Source organism: Oryzias latipes, chromosome 22 (assembly GCF_002234675.1).
Source record: "Oryzias latipes chromosome 22, ASM223467v1".
NCBI lineage: Eukaryota > Metazoa > Chordata > Actinopteri > Beloniformes > Adrianichthyidae > Oryzias > Oryzias latipes.
This window is the reverse complement of record NC_019880.2, coordinates 5772191-5788301: the sequence shown is the minus strand read 5'-3', so window position 1 is coordinate 5788301 and position 16111 is coordinate 5772191. Positions and strand designations below refer to the sequence as shown.

General features: G+C 38.7%; 1 protein-coding gene across 2 annotated transcripts in view; it reads left to right on the top strand.

The window, feature by feature from the left end:
* Positions 1-2143: 2143 nt before the first annotated feature.
* Positions 2144-16111, top strand: part of stag1 (stromal antigen 1) — a 37126-nt gene continuing 23158 nt past the window's right edge. For both annotated transcript variants that reach the window (XM_023951600.1, XM_011490177.3), the window contains exon 1: positions 2144-2311. The gene's annotated coding sequence lies outside the window, so the exon portion shown is untranslated. The remainder of the gene's footprint in view (positions 2312-16111) is intronic.

Sequence of the window (16111 nt, the reverse complement as noted above, 5' to 3'; positions counted from 1 at the left end):
CCCGGCGTAAAAATCTCTGCCAAACCACCTTAGTGAATCAGTGAAAGCTGATTCGCTGACGGGATGTGCTGAAAGGTGAACAGCATCTTACACTGTAAAGGATTTTGTTGGACTGTGGGTGGAAGCCAGCAACCCAGTCTCATCCCAAAATGTGTAGTAGCTACGACTTAGAGCCCGTTTTTGTAGAACCGCTACGTTTTTCCCTGTGGACTAACGTAGCTACTACACGTTTTGGGATGAGAATGGGTGGAAGCCACTCATGCAATGCAAGAACATGCAAACTCCATACGTAAAGGACCATGCTGGGATTTGAACCAAATACTTCACACTTCACAAGAGTGCTCACCACTACTCCAATCTGTAGCTCTGAACTGGTTTCAGTTTGTATTAAATCACTTTTGTGATCTCGTCTTCCTCTCCAGAAAAAGCCTTACAGACAGAGTCCAGCCTCTGTTATCTCTTGTTGGTTAGCAGAAAGAGTGTGGCTGGGATTTTCCGGTGTTCATTTGGTTTAAGTTATGGTTGTCAGAAAAAAGGTTTCTTTATATAAAGGTTATGTGTGATCTGCTAACTGGCTCTCAGATGCTCAGAAAATCCTTTAAACCTTCTTTCTGACTGTCTGGCCATCAACTGTGAGACAAATAAAGATGCGCTGCCTTTCCTTCTGTCTATACAGGGCCTTTAGTTGATGCTCCTTTCATCTCACAGGATTCTGGCTTCTCCCATCCTTTGGGCAGCTGAGAGCTAGAAGGTCAAATCTTTATTTTGCAAACTTGTGCAACATTCAAGGACGTGATAAAAGTGAACAATTTGAATGAAATATTAACACCCAAAACCAAGCATGGGGTACCGTTGAGACACAAAAGCAACAACAGGTTTCCAACACAGCACCACTCGCAGTAGCCTGCTTACAGAAAGCAGTGTCAGTGTTTGATATCTGCTTAATGACTTTGAAGTTTGTCTAATGGAATTAGGGGAAATAAGGCCCTTCCCTGTTTGTCTGGAGCTCGCTCCACTTAAGACCGTCGTTAGGAAGAGTAATGTGAGTACATCCAGGCTCTGTAATTGGGTTTATCCAGTTTCAACCCAGGGCCAGAATTTCAGCCACGTGTGAACGTGTCTTAGTCAAAGGTAGGAGGCAGAAGAAGCAGCTAAACAAACCTGGGCTCAAAGGTAATTGAAATACAAACTTTTTTTTAAAAAATATTATAGTTTTAATTTGTTTTTAGATTTGACTTGTCTGTCACAACGTTAATCTGCTCCACAATGTGGAAGCTGTCACAACACAACATAACGGAGAAAAAATGCTGAAAGATGGGTTACTTCTGTTTCCTTTGTGGTGAAAGCAAGCCCAAAACATGTACTTTTTAAAATCTAGTAAATAACATTCAATTTGAAACAATGTCTGTGTTATTTTTAAAAAAACCCATTGTAAATATTTTTTGCAATGCTTTAAGTTACTTTTATTTAAGAGGAAGAGGATGTCAAATTCTGAAAATTAATATATTTTGAATTATAACATTTCTATTGTTCAAAGTCAAATAATTGTTTAAGGCATTTTGATATTTTAAAGCCTTGTTAAACTAAAAAAATAACTTTAAAACATATTTAGGATTTTTCTTGGTTTTATTTGTATTATTGTCCATTTTCAAACTATTTTAATCTTTAATGTTGACTTTGTTCATGCAGCAGACAAAGGAGATGAGAAAATGAGAATTAAGAAAAATTAAACATGATAAACTCCCCAAGATCATAAAAAAATATGACTCAAAATTGAGATTTTAAAATTTGAAGTCACAAGATTTAACAATAAATTATTACAAAGGATATCAACAAATTAAACAAGACAACACAACAATTTAATAAGACAGAAACCCAACTGGGACCGCAAAAAAACGTGACATTTTTATTTCAACTGAGCAAGACTTCCCAGCTGGAAGCTTTGGGCTTCGCTCGACTTTAGTTGAGATGTTTTCATTAAAGTGGGACAGAGGAGCTCTGCTGTTTGCTGATGGGGTCCTGCCTCCCCCCTCCCTCCCCCCCTGCCCACGCGCGCCCCCCGGAGGCGCGTCTCCGCTGCGGCGGAGTGTCCGCCAGGGGGCAGCTGTGTCCCGGTCTGAGGCTGCGCCGCTCCCGCTGCATCACAGAGAGGAAAATACCACCAGATGGCGGTTTAGGATTGCTGCTCTTCTCTCAAGGCGCGGTTCCGCTCGCACGGCCAATTTTCAATATAAATATCGGAACTAAATTACAACCAATTTCGATTTAATATCTGGGAATGTGGTGATCGGTTCGGCGATGGTCGTTACGGGTGAGTGTCCTGTGTTTTTGTCGTGTTTTGTGCGCTGCAACGGGAGGCGAAGAGCTGATTAAAGATGGTGGACACGGACAGGGAAGGCTGGAAGGTTGGGGGATGGGCACTAGCGGCTAACGGAGGCGAATGCGCTTTCTCTCCCGTCCTCACTTCCATTATAGCCTAGCGGAGCTCCTAGCTTGTGAGCTAGCTCCAAAAATCGCTAAAGACCATTTGAGAACAAGCGGGTTTTTCGTGTTTAGCCCGCATTTTTAACCCGCGCAGGAGTTTATCTTGTCAACAAATAGGAGCAGTGCCGCGTGACGTTTTTTTTCTTCCTTTTTTCTTCTTTGCAGGCTGGAATCTCAGCATCACTTTCGTTCAAAGCCTGTTATCTGGATGTACAGTATATCGCCTTCCACCAGACTAGTGCGCGGGGCTGTCTGAGGTTATATTTGTAAATCCAGCTGTAACCCAAAAATGACAATATTGTCCCTATTTTTTTCTTCCCCCCAGCACAACCACATCATGAATACTTTCTGCCAACACACGCGTCCCCTTCACCGTTTAGAAAGCCTCCTCACACACTAACGATGAACACGTTGCTTTTGTCAATCAATGACAACACGTGGGTGCCTTTGAAAATCACAGAAAGGGGGTCCTGCATGGTTAGAAGACACTTTTATTATGGCGCTTCTTTCCCCCTTCCCGCCCCCTTCCGTGCGGGAAACAGGCAACGCTGAGGGGGGAAACCTGAGCCACATTATATGGATGGGTGGGGGGTTCAGTCCTCACCATCCATCCATCCATTTACAGTTCACTCCAGTTTCCCAGCAAACGCATGAATCTCAGGTTTATTGCATAACTGCTTTGTTTACAGTTGACCACGTGACTTCTCTGCTAGCTGTTTTGGTCTGGCGGGTGTCTGCTTGCCAACTTTTTTTCCATGTGTACTCAATTGACACTTCTTCAAGTGGCATAAATCTCATCACAAGCAGCCTGCAAAACCACATAAACATGATAGAGCAGTCAAACCTGACAAATAATGATTCAGTTCTGTGGACTAAGCTCAAAAACCTGTTTATCTAACTAGGAATCAGCTGATTTGAATAGCTGTGCTGGGTAATACCAGCTATTATTATAGTCAAAAACAATGTTTTCAGTGTAGCATTTTTTTGTCATTAGTTTGTATTTAATACAATAATGTATTTCTTGCTCGGTTGCATTAACCTTTAAGGTATTATGGGGTTACTTTGTTATGAGTCAAATGCAAAACTTAGGAAACTTAAGTACTATTTGCAATAACCTATATGGTTTTAACTGCTCCTTTTGACAATTTCTGAAATATCTAGCAGAGTGTAATATAATCTTTGTTATTTAGTAAACAACATTTTGCACAATTTGTTTGTGCACAAACCAAAAACTATTTGATTAACTTCAGCAGCAAGCTACGTGCTCCCCCCCCCATATTTTTCCCATTTTTCTATACATTCAATTTCATTCAAGCTGTTTTATACCAGATGACAGAATACATCAGGGAATATTAGATTCAATAATATCGATATGGCGTAAACGCACAAAAGCAGAGTAAAAGTTTTGTTTAGAAAAATAAAAATGAATAAAATAGTCTCATAATTGTTAATTTATTCACTCTGGGATCTGTGCGTCAGACCAAATGTCATTTCTGAATAAAGCAGGAAGCTTTTATGGGTTAGTTGTTTGTGTTCTGATGGGATTCCCAATACAGTGATTCCAAGTGTTCCACTAAGAGAATCTGGTTATTGGGGGTTTGAATGTTGCAGCCAACACGTCCCTCAGCTGGACTTGGCATGCAGCTCTTTAGTCAAAATCTACAATCAAGTCATCTTTTGATTGAGGATTTCCCTGTTCCCTGTTTTCCCTGTTCCAAATGATGGATTTTAGGTCCAAGTTCCAATGACTCAACTTCAAGACTCCACCTGGATAAATATTGACCTTCAGTTTAATTGGATTAGAAGAATATCTTTTCTCTCCTACCCCGAACCCTTCAGCCTGTTCTGTGTCCGTTTCTGTTCAAAACCAAATTTATCTGGTATTAAAACCACTGTTTTGGATACCTAGCAATGTGAAACTTGAACAAAGATGGCAACTTTAATTTATTAAATCGTTCAAGTGTCTGAAAGCAGTTTTTTTACTGTTAAAAACACACATAACCACTTTAAACAAAAATTGCTTTGTTTATTTGGTTTTTGTTCACACTTAAAACCTCCATACTACCATTTTCTTATTTAATCCACCAAAAACTACCATTCCCATCACATTTAGTTTCATTGAAAAAGCCCCAAATGTCCTCAGGAATGAATTGGGTGGTATGCAGTCAGTGTTTGGAGGGTTTGGAAATATCTTCTGCTTAACCTCTTGGTTGTCCGGAGGTCAAGCAGCTTTTGGAGCATTGAATTTTAAAAGAGCTATTAAAAGTGAGTAGAGTCTAAAGGAATTTACATACGTAATAAATGTAATTCTCAGATGAAAGTGAACCCGGGAAAACATACAAGGAATACTGCCTCCCTGCAGTTCAGTGCAGCTTGTTGGAGTCTGTTTGTGAGGATAAAGATGAGTGTGTGAAATGCTTTTAGCATCTCTCCGGGCTTATTAAATGGTGACTATGATTTAAGATGCAGAAGGACTGAATGTTACTGCTTCTCCTTTCCAGCTTTTAGTGGTTTTCTGCCCAGCGGAAGGACTGCTAAATATAGAGCAAAACTAGTTTTCCCACTTCTGCTTAGTGGTCAGTTTAAAAACCTTAGAGTTTAACATACGTCTGAGCAGTACATTTGATTTAAGAGTTTTCATCAAATATGTCCCTGCTTTAATGTACTGAAAACATTCGGCTTAGCAGGAACTGTCAAGGCCATTAGGACGAAGTGGCTTTGCTCACTGAAAATACACAATATGCTTATGGTGTTAAATAAAATATTCTAAAAAACAAATCTGATGTTCATTTGAAGGAAAAGCCTGGTAGAATGTTATTTTCTGTATGCAAGCAGAAAACCGACACGTCTGCTCCTACAGATTTGTTGAGAGCATTTCTGGTTCAAGGGTTTCCTGTTTGCCTGATGTATCTACGATGAAAGGATGTCAGGGTGAAGACACCTTAGAAGCAACCTTCTGTAGGAACCAGGCTCCCTGTGGTGCTGCAGAAGCTGCTTTTCTAGAACGTCATATATGTAACACAAATTCCATCTGCTTGCATAACATAGATTTTGGGATTAGATTCTAATTTACTGGGTATATAGTGGGTATTGTTTCAAAAATGAGCAAAGTGTTTGCACATTTTTTCCCCCTGTTTTGTTATATGTGAATATAAAGTATTGGAAGCAATTTGAACAAATCCGGTCTTAAATCCATGTAAAAACAACATGTAAAGAGCAGAAGGATTCAGTATTAAACAGTCTTCAAACCAAAAGTGACTGGATGACTGTGTGGAGAAGAGAGTTGGGCATTTTCAAACGGAGCTGCATTGTTGTCCCAACAATTTGTCAGATTCTGGATTGCGTTCAAACCAGTTTAGTGTGTTTGTTGTTCAGTGATTCCGTTTAGCTTCAAGTTGAGCTTTGGAAGTTACTGATGTCCTTTTTTAATGCTGCTCGCCGCAGAAAATGTTTCTGATTCTCAGTTTTCGTCTCTGAATTTGCACATTTTTGCTTTAGTTTGGAGGAAAGTTTAGCAAACAATTGGTAAAAAAGTTCCTGCAACACAAGTAACAAACGAAAAGTAGCGAAAGTTGTATCAGGAAGAAAAAACTCCTTGCCAAAGCACCCATGGCGACCCCTCCCTGCTTGACACTCAGCATTGCAGGGATGGATGATGCAGGGGTTGAACCACCACATGGTTGTGACTGGGGATGGGTCAAATGTAAAGAACAAATTTGACCCATCTAATGGGACTTTGACTTTAACATCACATTTGAAGTACAGTGGTATTACCAGAGTCTTCACAAACACTTGCTGAGTGACTTGAAGACCAAGGGGATGAGAAAATCCCCACAAACATCAAAGTCAACCACCAAAACGTTTCGGCCTGGGTATATGTGGGTATATATGTTTTCCACATCCAGGAGTTCCAGCTAAATTCTGCACGTTGACCAATGCTGCTTCATCCAACTCCAGAGCAGATAATGACAGCAGTTCTGGGATGCCTCCCTCCAGTTCCTTGTTACAAGCTGATGTTGTCGGTCGGTGTGTTTACTTCATAAAATCATTTGAATCAAAATGACGTGTTGAACAAATGCTGCATAAGACACGTATTTTTATTGTCATCTATGTTGATGCGTCAAGCTCATAAATCTCTCACAAGAACCCTGGTAAATCCTTAGCTGGGATTTTTAGGTTTAGTAATCAAACTTACATTATTTATGAGTATTACATATTGGATTTTGAGCGGTCATAATCACTGCAAAACAACCTAGGGTTGTTTCACCTTTAAAAAAAAAAACTTTAAATAATGAATCAAAGCCAAGCCTTGTTACAAAATAAAGATTCCAGTATTTGCTGTCTTTTACTGATCCTTTTTAATTCAGGAAAAGAGAATTTGGTTTATTTTACACCAGTCACTTTAACATTTTTCCTTCATTTGATTGCTTGTCAATTCACAAATGGAGTGTGGCATTTAAACTAAGTCTGTTTGCTTTAATCCATTCTTTTAAGGTTGATTTTGGAGCAGCCTAAAGTGTACCTTTGACCCTACAGCTGGTTAGTTTTCATACTGTCAGCGTGGGTAAAATAATATAAAGGCAGCAGAAGGCCGGTTTCAGAGGCAGGACTTTTAATGAGACGATGAAGAAGAAAATCAACACTGTCTGATTGAAAAATCGAATCTATTAATCCTCCACTCCCAAGTAACTACAGTATAATTTGCATAATTTCTAGTCATTTCCAAGCACTAGTTTTGATGTCAACCAATTTTAAAAATCTGACATTTACATCATATTTTATGAGATCTTACATTCAAGAAAATATTTCCAACTTGGCATAATCAAACCTGACAGTTTTCAGTCCACAGACTTAAATTCACACAAAAAAAACCCTGAGTGCTTCTAAACACTAAGTTTACACTCAACAGCAAAAAAAAATCAAAATAAAAAAAACTTGGCACAATCCAGCAAATCAATAATAAAACGGAGACCTAACAGCACTGATGGCTCAAGCAAACAATGATACATCTAACAGTGAGGAGGTGGGTGCTGTGTGTTATTGCTCTGGTTGTTTGCCATGTCTTTATAAAGACACCTTAAGGATCTGTAGGTGTAATCTGGAGACACATTTAGATTAAGGTGCGCTGCACATAAAAGACCAATGAAATCTTTAACAAGCCGAGGCCAGGATTGGATCTCAGACACAAACTTTACGAGCAGGATATCAAAGCCAGCCTTAGAAGGTGAAGGCAAACTTCAATATGTGCCAAGGAAATCAATAATGCATCATAACTTCTATTTTATTTATTAAAAGCAGAACATGGAGCACCTTTGCAGCTTTTGGTTGCGTTTTCATGTCCATTAGTGTAGTTTTTACATTTTAAAGAAGTCAGTGTCTTTTCATCTACTTAATCTGACATTTAATTAGATGGAGACATAAACTTGCACACTTTGAGGCATTGTTTTGTTTGTACTTTTGAAATCAAACAGTTGTGATGCAACAGATTACCGTTTTTCTATATGTTTTGCTTATGAGGTTATTATTTCATCCTCCATAGCAATGGTGTGTTGCTAAAAAGTGATCAAAGTGAATTTTACCAATGAAATACTGTTAGTGAATAATGGGTATAATAGGGTTTTATAGCCTTAAAAAAATCTGTAATTCTGCTTTGCAGATTTCACCCATTGCAGCTTATTTTTAGAAAGTAACCCCTGCGATAAATGTTGGACCGTTGTACACAAAATCAAAAGTACTTCCTGTGACAAAATGTTATGATCTTTTGTTGTTTAACCTTTCGGGTTATCCTGTTAGGCTTGACACATGGGTTCCCTATTTTGCATTTTGGGATGACTTGGCCTGGGTTTGAACTCATGACCGTCCAGTCTCAGGGCGGACACTCTACTGGTGGTGATGGGGAATTTGCGTTGTTTATGTGCTGAGTAAAAGTTTAACAACTCAAGGTTCATCAGAACAGTTGGCTGATGTCTGGTTACCCGGTGGGGGTTTCGGTGGAGCTCAGTACTTGTTATTGGTTTATTGTTGGTGTTGCAGGTTGGAATGAGACTTTAGTGCCGGGCAAATATGTCAAAATGGGAGCACTGCTTTGACTCTTCTTTCAACCGCCTGTCTTGTCTGTCCAGAATCTGCATCATTTTCAAAGGACTTTCTTCTTCTGTCCTTGAGGTGCAGATGAACTGCTGAGTCCTTGGCTTGAAGTGGCTCTTCTGTAACTGTTGTTTAGGTCTTCCAGTCTAAATCGCTTAGACCACATTGCTCTGCTTCTTCTTTGTTTTTTCCTTGAGGTGAACCAGCTTCTGACTCAGTGTTTTGCTGGGTTTGAAATAAACTGGAATGTTTGTAAAGATTTTTTTGAGTTTCTCAGACACGCCTGAGGGACACGAGAGGAAAACATTGTTTCTTTGTTGCTCCCTTTCTTCCTTGGGGTAATTTCTGCAAGTTCTCCTTCCCTCTAACTGCAGTTTCTGAGGAAGGTGTCTTTCCTTTGTTGGTTCATTCTAAGTTTGTAGGTCTGGTTTTGGCTTTGTGATTACTTCTAGCTTAGGTTGATGAGGATGAACGGGTCTCCCATTTCTTTAAATGTTCCTGACTTCCTTTATATGTTTGGAGCCGTTTTTAGGAGGGGAAATGGTGGTCCATGTCATTTTCCTGATTGAAGTAGACATATCTGTCCACTGCATTGATGTAACAAGTGAATGGTTCCACTTCCCGGGGAAGTGGAAACATTATTTTAACGTTATTTGGATTCAGTTCCAGAGAAGGATGTCAGCTCTCTATTTTCTACTCTTTCCATTTATAGATGGGCCACTGTGAAAGATACAGGTGATCCCATGATACAGCAGTTTTTTTGTTCTGTTTTTTTGCATATAGAATTGAGTTAGATGTGTTGTGATGTCTGTTCAGTTCTTTCACACAGGGTGGGTCTTGTTGCTGTTTTATCTTCTTCATTCTTGTGGTGTCTATGATAGAAATACAGGGGATTAGGCCTGCACAATAAATCGCAAATTTATTGTTGTCACGATATCAAGCTTTGCAATATGCATATTGCAAAAGACGGCGAAAATCGCAATAAATGGTTACTTTAAATGTGTTTAAAACAATCTTATGGCAGAAGTTATATCATCATTGCAATATTAATCACTAATATCGCGTATCGCAAGTTTTCCTCATGTCGTGGAGCCCTACAGGGGATCCTCTATGGGGATCCTCTGGGTCCATCTTGAAGTGTTGCTCTTAGCTGACGAAGTTCTGGTGTTGTGGATGTGGTGTACTGTGTTTCCTACTCGGCTTCCTCCCTCAGAAACATGCTTCACAGGTTACACGTGACTCCAAAATTTGAAGAAAAAAAAGGAATAAAACAAAGCCCCCCTCCGCTCTGTTTATAAATGAATTGTGCTCCCAATAAACCCGCCATGTTTTGTTTACATTTCTCAACTCCAGCTGAAGAGCAGAGAAGTCCAGCTAGGTTTGGTCTTCCTTCACCTTGGTGAAACTTGTGTTTTAAATCGACCATCTGCTTGACTCTTCCTGTGATTCTTCGGGCTGCTCTGTGGATCTGAACAGTCATATTTTCCCCTCTGCTGCCTGCACATTATCGTTAGATAAGTGTTTTTTCCCCCAGCTCTTGCTTTGACATCTGCTTGCACACATTAGGCAGCTTCTCCTGCTTTCCTGTGAAATCTTTGACATTCCAGCAGATGATTAGGAAGTAATAACGGGTGTGAGGACTAATGGCCTTCTCAAGCCGACTGTGTCGGTGTGTTTGTGTGCGTGTCAGTGTTGGCATGTGTGTGCTGTTTTCCGCCTCTATTAGCAGTGAATGTGGTAACGGCTGTAAATCTGGGCCAAGGTGAGACGAGAGCGAGCCCAGACAGAAGAACAAATTAGTTTCTTTCTATTCCACCACTACCCCCTCACCCCCCATCTGCTTTCCCCTTGTTGCAGTGCTGTCACACTTTCTCTTTCTTTCCCCAGACCTGCTCCCCCACCTATTCTCCCCCCTTTAAACTCCATTTTAGGTCTTCTGCAGCCAAGCAGGCAACCATTGCACACAGAGGTGGAGATGAATTATCTGCCCTTCTTTATCCTTTGAACTGTTCTCTAAAATAATTGCATTATTAGGATTTCATTGAGAAATATTGCTGTTCTTATTGATTGATTTTTGAAATTGCAGGAACCAAAATATATCCTATCTAAAGACCTACTCCAATGAAAATGATGTGTTTAAGCGTTTTTCTCATGATGAAGAACGTGTATGAAGAAAATCACAACGCATTTCGGGGTACTTTCTTTATTCAAATCGAGGCCAATCAGGAGCAGACGAAAAACTGGCGTTTGCTATTTTGGAGTTGTTGGATCCAAACTACAATCGACAAGCCACAACCTCCTTGCTCTGCTCCATTCCAATAGATCCACTTATAGATGAGTAGATTCATGTATGTCAGTCTTTATCTCCTTTGTCTGAGCTGTCATCTGTGTATGATAGCTCCAATATTTTTGATGCATCGCTCATGTTAGCTTTGGGTTGTTAGGGGCTGTAAGCTAGTGTGTGTGTGTGTGTGGGGGGGGGGGGGGGGTAAACGAAGGGATGATGAGCACAGGTTTACTCCATGCAAACAAACCCGCACACAACTCACACAACTTTTTAATGATCTACTGCCGCTCTGCAGAAACTATGTCCTTGAAAACGGCTGTTCTTTTCATTTTTGCATAGAAACGGCGTAATCATAATGAAAAAACCACTGGGAACACGCATGCAACAGATTAAAAGATGATTGGAGTGGGACTTTAAATGTGAACATTTGAAATCCAACCAGATTTCAGCTTTTATTTTTAAACCTTTCTGTACTTTTTGTACTAAATTAGAACAAACAGTGTGATCAGTACACAACATAAAGTTTAACAGACACAGCTACAGCTAATTCTTCTCTTCCTTTACATGTTTTCAAATATGCAAAAATAAAGTTTCACTACAAAACAATCATAAAAACATCAGTAGTTTTTTTCCCCAAAGCACATACAAATGGTCCTGTATTATAATTATATTTATATTTAACAACTGTTAACAAATCAGAACATTAGTGAAACAGTTAGAATATGAACCTTTTATTATTATGGATAAATTCAAATTTGACCTCAGCTTGTCTGCCATAATCATGTTTATATATAAAGTTTCATTGCAAAGCTGCATGAAGCATTTTTATTTATTGGAGGAGATGGGTTTGGAGCGCAGAAGAACAAACCTTTTGGTGTGATTTATATTTGGGGAAAAACCTGTTACAGTGTTTTTGACTAAACCCTGAAGTGTTTGTTTTTAATAAAGTTTTTCAACTTTAAATATTTTTGCCTGTCACCAGGTTAACTCTTTTCTTTGTGGCATGTTTTCTATTCAAAAAGCTCATTTGAAGGAATGTAGAAAATGTTTATTTTTTCCAGAAGGGATTTTTATCTCTCTGAACAGTTCACACAGCGCTCTTCTCTTCCCTTCCTGTTTGCTTTGTGTGGTGCAGAATTTTTGTTCAGTCGTTTGTGTCAACAAGCAGTTGGTAAATTGTCTGTTTGTGTGCAAGTGTGCAGACAGAAACACAACCACCTGTCTTTCTGCTCCAGGCAGGTAATCTCCCATGCAACTTAATCCTAATCTGGTTAAAGCAGGCTGTTGCAGCTGGTCTCTCAGGGTGTATTCAGACTGGACACATTTGGTTCGCTTAAAGTGAACCTGAGTTTGTTTTTCCCAATAATCCAGAACAAATTTTCAGTCTGATACACCCAAGCAGGCTGGGCTGGTCCGGTGGACCAGGAACCACTCTCAGGCCCATCTTTTGAGGTAGTCTCGGTTCATTTCCAATTGGACTGAGCTTAGGTTCGCTCTAAGATTCCTCAGTCTGAATACAATCCGTCCTCGGAGCAGAATAACTGAACCAAAACAGCTACCGTAGCCGACATAAATAGAGTTGGAATGAAGCAACAGATGAGCCGCGGACGAATGTAAAACAACGATTGTCGTGTCATCAAACACACTATTTGTTAGAACGTATATTTTAACACAGCTGAAAACACCTCTAAGATGCTTTTCGGTGTCTCAGCTAGCGCTGCCGTAATATCACCCTAAAAGCTACCCTGTAGTTTCCTTAACAGAATAATACCATAACACAACTATGAGACACAGCAACTCATTGAAAGGTTGTCAGATGAATGCAAGCTCATCAAAACAACTTTGAATGTGATACAAAATGCTTCTCGCTGTTTTCCCGACAATCTCTGTCACAAACAGGTATCAGCCTATCCTCATATTCGACGTCTCCTTATCACTGCAGTTGCTAGCATTCTCTAGATTAAAGCAACCATGGCTCGTCTCCTTGCCAGGAACCGCCTTGCAGCAGGCCTCCGCCGTACCCAAGTGACTAGTAAAAAGTGTTGCTCCTGACATTCAAAACTGGTAATTGCCATATAAAGTTTTAATAAGTTATCTGTCCCAATAAGGATTGTAAAACACAGCTCGTTTGTCCTTCTTTCGTTGTTTTGACCCGGCCTCGTAGTTCCTGGCCAATGACTGAAGGCATCTTCAGACACAGAGGGGTCCGCTTGATGCCAGCCTGAATACAGACCAAAAGCAGGGTTTGGGACTGTCCGGAACAAACGATTTCTGAATACACCTTCAGTTGTTTCTTTTGTTTGGATCCATCATGAATGGAAGCTGACGGCATGATAAACTGCAGCTTCAGTTGTGATGAATCAGCATGTTGCTATGGCCTGCTGGGAGCCGTTGTGGGTTCAAACCACCAAATCAGACTCTGGTTAACCTCATTTGTAGAGGTTTCAAACAGTTGTATCTTCTCTGTGGTTAAGGGTTTTACAGGATTCTCACTGTTGTTTTGACTTAAATAAATTCTATAAAAATGACTTCCATAAAAGTTTTTACATGAAAATGAGTGTAGCTGAACATTGCTGTGAAAATACAGAATTCATTTGATTAATAATATTCGCAGTTTTTTTAAATTAGATATATATTACCTTTTCCAGACGTCATTTCCAAATTTTGCTTGGTTAAAACAAAATATTTTTCCCACTTAAATTTTCATTTAAACTTAACAAAAGTGGAACTTTCATGAAAAAAAGCTTTACATTTTTACATTTCAAACTATCAGAAATGCATGTTATTCAGCAACAAAATTGATTCAATGATACCATAGATGAATATTTAAATCTGTAATTATAATCATTTTGATTATAATCATATATACGTATTTATATTTCTTTTTAAAATCCATCTCAGTTTTCAGGAAACTGCTAAAACACCCTTCCTTGATCTCTTTGATCGGTCACATCTTTTAGATCTAACAGTTACTGATTGTATGTCTTAAATGTACTTCATTATGTTTTATCTGCTAGATTAGAGTTGCTTTTTTTTAATGTTAATGTTTTGGTCACTAAGTTGTTTCTTATTTTTATTGGTTCATGAACCGTAAAATGAATGTCTAAACAAAAAGAAAAAAAACTTCATAAAAAGTCATAAAAACATACCGGCCTTAGCTATATTTATATGACTGTTTTATTCAGTCCGTGTTGTTCGAAGAGAAACTGTATTCATTCAGATATTTTCTCTTGTGTTGTTAAGGTTTTACTACAGTTTGATTTACTTAAGTTTTGATCCATTAATTTAAACCCTCACTGCTTTGCCTTTTTCAGATGATTTCTCTGAAAAATGTCTTCAAGTGTAGCTCCATAAATACTCCAGTGACTGAGTTAAGTGAAGATGCGATACATGTTAGATGCCAGTTTATGGGATTTAAAACTGTTTTCAGGAACGAAGCATATTTATTTGTTCTGTGACGCTTCCGTTTTCCTAGAGTTACACACAAACCAGAGTTGCCATCAGCATTTGTCATATTTTGGTTTCTGTTTCTTTTCTTCTAGTGCAGCCTTCTTTGCTGTATCGTGTCATACATTCACTTTATATTTTATTCACTATTTTTCAATGTGTCATAAATGCACGTCTTTGTAGGTTTTACCAGATGTCCACACCATCAGATACAAACCCAAATGCTGACAAGTTTTTAACTAAAAGTACAACTGTACATAATCGAGTATTATAGCAGTATTTTCTAGTAAAGCATTTATGTTTTAACAACTTGTCTGTAACAGGAACACTTCTAGAGGACTAAAAGTTGTAAAGTGAACGTGTTTTTTTCTCTGATTATAGATTACTTGAATTCTGTAGTTGTAAAATGTTTGGACTGCATTGCTATTTAAGTTTTGAACAGTTGACATTGAGATGGCTACACGGCAAATTGCTTTAGCAAACAAAAAAAATTGAATTTAAAAGTTTTCAACTGGTTCAACTAGCTCGTTTTTTAAATCTGTTCACGGATAACTGATTTGTTTTTGCATGTTAGGAAGGACATTTGGACCTATAACTTTTAGAACACATTTACTGTCATTACAGAGCATTCTTTATGGGGACCAATTCACTTGTCTTAATGCATTTACAGGCTGCAGGTAGAGTTAAAGGTCATCGTGGTGAAGAAGGTTCTGTTAAAGTTTGGACCACACTTAATGGATAAATTACAGCTGAGAAAATACACAAAAGCTGATGTTTTTTGTATCAGCCCATTTCATTTCTGATATTAATAACTTGCCATTATCATAAATATTTTTTAAATGGCACTGATGCAGTTCAAATTCAGTTGCTAAAAACAGCTCCTAGACCTTTGTCAGCTGAGGAGACACTCAAGTGCTTCCCACTATTCCACTTAATAAATGCAGAATGTCCCTTTAAGACAGACACTAGTCTTGCTACCTTCACCTGTAAAATGAGGGATTAAATACTTGTAGATTAAATCATTTCTTTGGGCATTACTCCTATCCCATAGACCACCTATAGAGATTTCTAACCATATTTTTCTGACCGAGAGCCCAACTGATGGTCTCAATAAACATAGAACTAGCGGTCTGGTTTCATACACAAGGAGCACCAAAACAAAATAGTTCTATAATCTGGTTTAACTACACCCATCCAGAATGCTGAGAAGGGCCCAAGAGGCAGATGATTGGTCTGAAGACTTGATGGGAAGTTTTTGTAGTGAATTGTGTTCTTCATGTTTCCCCTTTTTATCTGCAATAAGAAGCATTTGCAGAGAGAGCAACACAGCAGTTTAGTCAGACATTAGACTCTCAACATTGTTCAGTTGTAACACGTAAAACACAAAACATAAATCTCACTTTTCAACTTTATAATGTTAATTACAAATCTTTCTGCCAGGTAGTATAATATCAGTAGTGCTCCAACGATCCATCCAGCTGTTTGGCGTTATAGGTTATCAGTCATACCTAAACATTTGGCCTGTTTTTAAAAAAAATCTCCTTGTACCACAGAAAATCAGTTTGAGGTCAGTAAGCATAACTAGATTTTACACTTACACTTACACTTTTAAACTTGCACTGTTGATCTCTGGGAAAATTAAAGGATTTTAAGTGTGCTTTGTGGTTTGAAAAAATGTGAGGTTTTGTTTACTCATAAGCAGTGACAGATCACAGCTTTGCAGCTTAGATTGGCGTACTAAATCAATGGAAGATGTATTATGTTAGCATGCTATGTTTTCATTAGGTTAGCTATGTTTCGCAATAG